The sequence below is a fragment of the Andrographis paniculata genome, unplaced genomic scaffold, assembly GCF_009805555.1.
Source record: "Andrographis paniculata isolate CXL003 unplaced genomic scaffold, ASM980555v1 Contig21END, whole genome shotgun sequence".
Classification (NCBI taxonomy): Eukaryota; Viridiplantae; Streptophyta; class Magnoliopsida; order Lamiales; family Acanthaceae; genus Andrographis; species Andrographis paniculata.
In genome coordinates this window covers 999,581-1,006,473 of record NW_026137502.1, presented here as the reverse complement: position 1 = coordinate 1,006,473, position 6,893 = coordinate 999,581, and the positions used below count along the sequence as shown (strand labels likewise).

The 6,893-nt window shown below is 26.1% G+C and overlaps 1 long non-coding RNA gene across 3 annotated transcripts; it reads right to left on the bottom strand.

Moving 5' to 3' along the window:
- Nucleotides 1-2,095: 2,095 nt before the first annotated feature.
- LOC127245070 (uncharacterized) lies at nt 2,096-4,872 on the bottom strand. Of its 3 annotated transcripts, XR_007837362.1 has the most exons (6): nt 4,572-4,872; nt 3,450-3,601; nt 3,249-3,349; nt 2,894-2,997; nt 2,413-2,819; nt 2,096-2,319 (listed from the first exon to the last, which is right to left on the bottom strand). It is a non-coding gene; the product is annotated as an uncharacterized LOC127245070 (long non-coding RNA). The 3 variants fall into 3 exon arrangements; XR_007837361.1 differs by having other exon boundaries at nt 2,894-3,349; XR_007837363.1 differs by lacking the exon at nt 3,249-3,349.
- Between the last annotated feature and the right edge of the window lie 2,021 nt (nt 4,873-6,893).

The window sequence follows — 6,893 nt, the reverse complement described above, 5'->3', positions numbered from 1 at the left end:
GTAGAATCAATGCTACGAAATCGAATAAAAGAACCAGCGGATAGTTCGGATTCAATTGACGAATACTCCTCTCGAGCATACACCTTCATAAATTTATATGAGTTGTTTGAGGCTTGCAAATACTTCTTCCATCTCTTGCGTAAGTTGCATTTCAAAGACTCAAATATTAACCCTCTCGGTTGATTGAAAATCACTCAAATGGATTGATGAAATCTCTCCAAAAAGAAACAAAACTTCTTCAAAGTGGTAGTTAATTTCTGGAATGTATATAATGGATGTTCAACAAGTAGAATATAAGGAATACATGCTAAGAATGCTTAATCTAATACATGCCTTACATCTAATCTAAACATCAACGGCTCTCAACCTCTAAACAAACTAATGTCTTTGATCGGGTACGAGTTGGCAGTTGGTTCGTCGATATTCGGGTTCGGGTCACCCGATACCATGTCGAGATTGCAGTCTAAAACCATATTTATTCTAATTGAAAAAAAAATAGTATTTAATTATCAACGATCAACTCCTTGAAAGTATAGTAAAATTGGAATATACAGAGATTTAAAATTGGGTAGGATATAAATTTGAAAATGATTTATTAGTTGAAGAAATTTAATACATTATATACATATTTAATGATGATCCCAAGTCAGAAAGAAATTCATTTGGTTTTCGTGTTAAAAGAATACTACATTTAGTAAAGATTACAAATCTATTTATAGTCCTTTTATTTTTCAATAAATAATATGTTTGTAATCATTAACATATATATATATATATATATTAATAGGTTCCCCATCAATTGGGAGTCCTATTGATTTGCTCTGGAGGTACATGTTAATAGCATACTTTATATAAAATATTAACAAAAAGCATAAATTTAATATCAATATAGTTTAAATGCAACATTGAATTGATAACACATAACAATAGGCATAGAATATCCTATTATTGACTCCACAAAGAGGACATATGTTAATAATCATGCCTATACATACAAACTTTCAGCACATCATAACAATTTACACAATACATATTGTAATAATTGAAATCATATGCTAATAGTCTATACTTTATATGCTTAGTAGGGCTAATAAGAACTCTATACATTCCGTCTTTCAAATATATGAAAAGAAAATGTAATAATTTATTATATATATACTAGAACTCATTGACGCGCTACGCTACGCTACACAGATGATATGTAATGTGAGAAGTTTGACAATTGATATGTATCGTTGGAAATATAATACAATTCATTAAAAATATATAGATGTTTTCATTAAGAATTTGTATATATATAACTATTTAGGAAAATATTCTTATTTTGTTTCACGTAACAACAATTCTTCGAGGAATTGTATATAAACAATTTAAGGGAACTAATAAAGTACAATACAAATTCATATAAATCTGTCATAAATATAATTGATTTACCTCTCATACGATGCATTCAGCTTCAAAACAACCTCTCTATAATTCGTGCATAAATTTTCATGGACAAGAGACAATATGTTAGTGGTCTTATTGGTTTGGAAGGTTCTTAAAAATACGTTTAAGAAAAAAGAAAACAAAACAAAACAAAACAAGAAATGCATACTTTTATAACTATGTTACATAAATTTAACATTTAAAGTGAATAATCAATTGTTGGCTTGATATGTATTTATCATGAATCCAAATCACTACAAAAAAAATATATATATTCAATTGTCGCGGATATATTTGTCGCGGAAAGTATATTATTCTGCGACAAATTTAATAAATTGTCACGGAAATATCGCAAAATTAGTTCCGCGCTAGATTCTCCGTGACAATGGATATTGTCGCGGAAGGTTACAACAATTTGTTGCAACTTTCCGCTGACAAAATTCCAAAACAAATTGTTGCAAATCAAAACAAATTATTGCCGAGACAATTTAGATAGTAAAATTAAATATTTTTAAAATAGTAAAAGAAATTTTAAAATAAAATATTCACATAAATATATTTAAATAGTAAAATAAAAAATACATTCAAATCAATTTTAATGTCAAATGAATACATTACAAGGAAAACAATATTATACAAAATTTTTAATAATATTGAGTAGGCGGAATAGTTTCATCATCGTCGTTTTCATATTCATCATCCTCCTCATTGCGATAATACTGTCGACTTCCACTCACTTCACCGGTACGACTTCCACTTCCACTCCCACTTTCCTCTCGACGCATTTGACAAGGATCAAATGGACTAGCCATTCGGGGATAATATGGCTCTGGTTCGTGAGTAATAGGATTATTGAAATTTTCAAAGTGCATATGAAGGAATTTTCGTCACCTACAAAAAAAAAATAAATTAAAAATTAGAATCTAAAGTTTAAAATAAAATTTATCAATAATATTGAAAGAAAAAAAAAAGAAGAAGACAAACTTGATCTAATTTTTGATTATTCGCTCGCTACTCTTCCTTAATCTTCAAATGTTCATCCATTGATACACTTAAAAAAGATGCAGATGCAACGAACAGGAAAATCAAAGTTGAACCTTTGCTATCTTCCCTCTAGAACCAAGTCTCGGGACACGACCTTTTGTGTTGAAACCACCAAAGGCACTAACAAGTTTCTTTGGATTCAATTTAGAAGTAGAGCTACATTCAGAAAATTTTTGTAGCTTCGCCTTAAAATTAAAAATTTTGAAACATTATATTATATTATTCAATATAAAAATATATATATTCTAAATAAATTATACCCCAAGAGCTGCAACATCTTGAGTAGGTACTACATTTTTTTTTTACTAAAACATTGTTTCGGTTGGTGTGCGTCCTAATTCGTCATTCTGCAAAATAAATATCATTAAATATATATAATACAATAATTTATATTTACAAACTATAATAAATTGAATATTACCATAATCTTTCGAATACGACCAGCAGATCGAGCGCCCCCACGGTATTGATTTGCAACAGCTGTCGGATTTTTTTTCTATTTTCTTTATTTCGTTCAACCATATCCTGAAATTCTTTAGAACCTCATTGCTCCTTCATTTTATCCCATTTTTCAAGAGAAATCTATTTCGGACATACATTATTTTTTCTAGCATAGCCTAAATTTTTCCTTAAGAACTCATTAACTTTATTTAAAAATAAATTACGAATTTCAGATTCGTACTGAGGTTCCGAACTATAAAAATGCAGTTGAAATTTAATAGTTAAAATCAATTCAATAATATATAGTTAATAAAACAAACTCAATACTAATATACCTTAAATATTTCAAACCATTTGTCTCTTTGGCTATCAGCTACTTGTTTCATAAAAATCCATGATTCAGAAAATTATATGTCCAATCAAACTTGGAATTGAACTATAAAAAAAAATTGCATTTTATTAGAATACATATTTTAAATGTATAATAAAAAAATTAAATAATATCATTAAAGCTTCAACATAATATAAAAACTCACTCAAAAGTACTCGTTGTAATCATGTCCTATCATCTGTAATTCCCCCATCACCATTTTGATTTTCTTCACGATTATTACTAGTCATTCCACATCCAATTGATGATATCGGACAATAGGGGTGGTTGATTGTCCATCGAAAAAATTTATATTTTCTGCAGTATAAAAATAAAAATAATTATACTAAAGCATAAAACAAATAAAAAATTTATAACATAAAATATAGTATATTTAAATCCAACACAAATGCTTAAACAAACTAATTATAACAATTATATATAAGTTTCTCAAATTTATAATTCAATCCAAAATTTCTAGGAAAAAACAGTGAAACAAATAATATTTTTTTAATGTAAACCTCTAGAAAAAATAATAAAACAAATAATATTTCTAAAAAAGAAATGCACATATCTGAACAGTGAAGCACATATCCTGCACAGTGAAAAAGCAGTGAAATAAAATTTAAATAAATATATATTTTATTGTTTACATTAAAACAACACATCCAAAACTTATTTGTCATTCAAAAATTTTCTAATCCATAACACCCCATAACACAAACAAACGCACCCTAGTTTATAAAATAATTAATAAGCGAAAAAAATTCATTCTAATTTTTTCTAATTTTTTTATTGACATAGTATTTCAGAATGAATATCTTTTATTATGGCTTCAATCACATTCATTGGTTTATTATGGCTTCCAACTTATTTTAGACTTCACCAATTATTTCAATTCTCCAATGTTTAGCAATAGCATCAAATTGTTTGTAGTTCAAATATAACTTTGGCTAACTAAGGTTCAATGTTGTTATAGTAACAACTACATGCTAAAATATTGCATCATTGAAAGCTTCAAAGCATATATTCCATATAAATCCCACCATGAACAAATTGAAATTCTAGTATTACTTTTAAATTCCAGATATGGTTTTGACTCTTCCCTCGTTGTCAAACAACAAATGACTTAAAAAATATTTAAGCAGTCAAAAGTATACACATTTTCTAGTTCATTACTTTTAACAATAACATGAATCAATTTTTATTCTAGCACAATTCATCAAACAAAGGTTAATGGCAAACATATCACAAAACTGATTTTAAAATTAGATATTTTAAAACATACCGAAATATGAGCGAATGTGCGATTGAAGAGAAAGAAGAATGTGTTGCGGCGTTGATTGCGGAGCAACCGCTGCTGCTGAAGAGGAAGACAAAGGTTATGGTTGTGGCGTTGATTAGGCGGGAATGAAGAAGCGGTAGAAGCAGCGGCAGTTTACAGGGTTATGCGTCAAACCAGAATAAGAAGAGGAAGTCCGTTGGTGAAAGTATTGGATGAGTTGGGATGAAGAAGAGTGAGCAGCGTAATTGCGAAGAAGAGCGGGAGATCGCAAAATGATTTTTACAAGGGGCAGGATGAAATCTTCAATTCAGATCTGAAGACAGAATGACAAGTGCTGATTAGGGTTTTCATATTTTAATTAAAATAATAATAATAATAATAATAATAATAATAATAATAACATATAGATATAAATATAAGAAAACAGAAAGAAAAACTTTGTGTTTGAAAAAATTCATTGATTATTTTAAGAAATAAAATATTTACTAATTCGGTTTTATTTACTAATTAAGTTGATTGTTTTAATAAATAAAATATTTACTTTTTATTTATCAATTGATTATTTTAATAAATAAAATATTTATTAATTCAGTTTTATTTACTAATTTTATTGATTATTTTAATAAATAAAATATTACTAATTAATAGTTTTGTGCAAGTATATTTGTATTTTTATAGGTAATAAATATATTAATTTTTATTATGTAAAAATTTTAATAGGAATATTTTTAATTTAAATTACTAAATTTTTACTTATATAATATATTAATATTTATAATATTTAATTTATTGTGATTTTTTCAATAAAAAAAATAATTGATTAAAATCACAATATTAAAAAATAAATCCCACATAAATTAATCATCGAAGTGATATTCATTGTTTATATCATCATTTACTTAAATCGCTTGATTATCAACTAGTTTCAATTGCTCATTCGTATTAGTCCAGACCGACATTCCCCCGTCTTGGTCAGAATGAAAAATGGAAAAAATGTAAAGTTGAATACTACATATATTATTGAAAATTGAGCCATAAGTAAAATTGAAAATAAATTTTTTTGGATAAAAAAAATTATTGATGACTTAAATTTTTGTTGATTTTTTTTTAAAAAAAATAGAAGAACTATCACATAACTTTTAATAAATTATTTAATATACTATATTTTCAATGACTAAGTTTATGCACTATAATTATTAAAAAATACTAATATTTATTTTTAAGGTTATATCAGAATGATAAATTTATAATTTTTTTTATTTTGTAATTTAATATCTAAATTATAATACTTAAACATTATTAAATATTTTATTTTAAAAATAACTATATTAAACGTTATAAAAATTTGTTGCGAGCATCCGCAAAAAGTTGAAGGCAGAATGACTTTGGGTTTTTGTTACTGAAATAATTGTGAGCTCATGTGTTCCTAAGTTGTAGACACTGAATAAAGTTTAGATGGAATGTTCAAATATTAAAAGCCAATAACATATTTGTTAAAATATATATATATATATATATCAAAAATATATAAAATTTTAAAAATTATTAATAATATTCATTTAAAAGATTAGAAAAAATATTATTTTTTTAATATATATTTTTGGAAATAATATCTTATTCAAAAAATTTATGCTAACTAAAATGAAAATTAAAGATATTGTCGGACTACAAATTAAAATTATAAATAAACTATTATCGCGGCAAACCGCAACAATATGTAAGATATTTTATTAAAATTATTGTCGCAGACAATCAGAACAATGCATTGTAAAGTAAAAAATATTTTTTTATTATTTAAATTATTGTTGCGGAATGTTGCAACAAAATTGGAAACAATAAATTTATTCATTATTTGTCGCGGACAACTGCAACAATGCATTGTAAAAAACATAAAAAATAATTTTTTATTTAAACTATTGTTGCGGAAAGTTGCAACAAATTTGAAAACAATAAATTTATTGTTTGTTTGTTGCGGCCTTCCGCGACAAATTGGACAAATTAATCATTGTAACAAAGATTGTCGCGGAAGTCCGCGACAATTAATTTATATATAATTTTTATTAAATATTTGATAGAAGTTATGACAATATATTATTCTACAACAAATTTTTCGTGACATTATCATTATTTTCTAGTAGTGAATTACAAGCAAGAGAATATGAAAACTATATATCAACAAAATATTTTGACTACACGGATAAAGTAAATAACAGTAGAACAATGCTTTCTAAAATCATGTGACGCCCAATGATGTCGGGTATCATCTTACACTGATGGATGAAACTCCTTTTGAAGATCTTTCTCTTTATTGTTAGTTTGTCGGAA